Source organism: Mus caroli, chromosome 13, assembly GCF_900094665.2.
Source record: "Mus caroli chromosome 13, CAROLI_EIJ_v1.1, whole genome shotgun sequence".
NCBI classification, from domain to species: Eukaryota; Metazoa; Chordata; class Mammalia; order Rodentia; family Muridae; genus Mus; species Mus caroli.
In genome coordinates, this window is record NC_034582.1 from 93059082 (window position 1) to 93060711 (window position 1630).

The window sequence follows — 1630 nt, forward strand, 5'->3', positions numbered from 1 at the left end:
GCTGTTGTGTGGTGTGATTTTTGTGGTATTCCTTGGCACCCCAGCCACCTCAAGAACCCTTATACCTGAGACCCTGTGACCATAGTCTCCCCCTCACTAGTGCAAAACAAATACCCTGGTGATCTGGCCTTGCGTGGTCACACAGCCCCACTACCTCTTTCCCATCATGCCCTGCCCTCCTCTTTCCCCTTTGGGAGAAGTCCAGCACAGGTCTCCAGACCACAGGCTCACTAGATTTCTGATTACGGGGATCCACAGTGACACATAATGTAAAAGCTTTTGGGGAGACACTTGGCCCAGGAGTGAAACCCTTAAGCTCTGACTTCAGCACATCAGGATAACTCTCCACACATTGTCAGATTTGTAAATGAGCCTTTGGTATGCGTGTGCACACACAGGGCAGCTTTAGAGCAGACATTTCTATGAAGGGAGAAAACAAAGAGGGGATGGTGTTAAACCTGAGAACTGCAAGAGAAATACCAATTCCACAATTTTTGCGCCAAATCTGAAGTAATTTTTAATTAAATACTAGCCAAGATGATGGGCTCTGGCCAGAACCATTCCAGAGTTCCTAGAAAATAGTCACATTTTACTGAGGCGGGTGTAAAGGCATACCCATAAGGCATTTCCCATCAGGTCCAATCAGGGACAAGCATACATCCCACCCACATGTGATCAAGCATATCTGGAGCAGATGGGACTGACAGACGTAGGACAAACGGAAACTTCTTAACTGCAAACAACTGTTACCCTGCAAGGTCTGTTTTTCCTGTCTTGGTCTCCCATTAACTTGTAAGGTTTATTGGTTTTCTCTCTGTCTTTGGAACAAGTGCGTAGGTGATAGAACTCAGTGCAAACTGTCAGAAGATGGGGTATGAATATTCCTGGAAAGCTCTCTGGGAAAGGGTCAGGGGGCTTTGGCCTGCCCTGTAATGTTACCTTTAAGTACCAGGGTACATCTTTATTCAAGATTGTATCTTTCTTTCAGAACCTGTGCAAAGAAAGACACCAAAATAATCCCAGAACATTTCTCTTTGGGGAAAAGGAGGGAGAGGGTCTTGCCCTCGTTGTCTTTACTGTTTGGGGCTTTTAGCCCTCCTCTATCAGACTAGGACAAGCAGTAGTGACAGTCTTTACTCAGAGTCCTCACAGTATGACAGCATCTTGAGGGAGTGCTGTCATCCCATGCTACAAGAAAAGAGATAAGGCTAAGGACCTCGCCCGAGCTTGGCTGCGGCTGCCCTAGCCTGCACTGTATCCTCCAGGTATAATCTCAGCCAGCGTCTTCCAGGCTGGCAGCATTGATGGGTACAGGTCCTCATCACAAGTCAGGGCTGGCATTCAGGTTTATCAAAGGCAGGGTTTTCTCCGTTACAGATCCAAGATCAATCCAGGGATGACCAAAAATGAATATCGTTGTTGAGCCATCTTGTTTATTCTTTGGCTCTTAATTTTGCCTTTGTCCTTCTTCCCTTGGTCCCCACCCCCAACCCCCTTGCAGTTCAATCCTTCCTCAAAGCAGCATCCCTATCCTGATTCCTGACCTGGCAGGAGCTTGCAAACTGCCCCTCCTTAGATTCTTCTGTGACAGTGTGTCGTGTTTCTCTCTCTCTCCCCCCCCCCCCCCCCC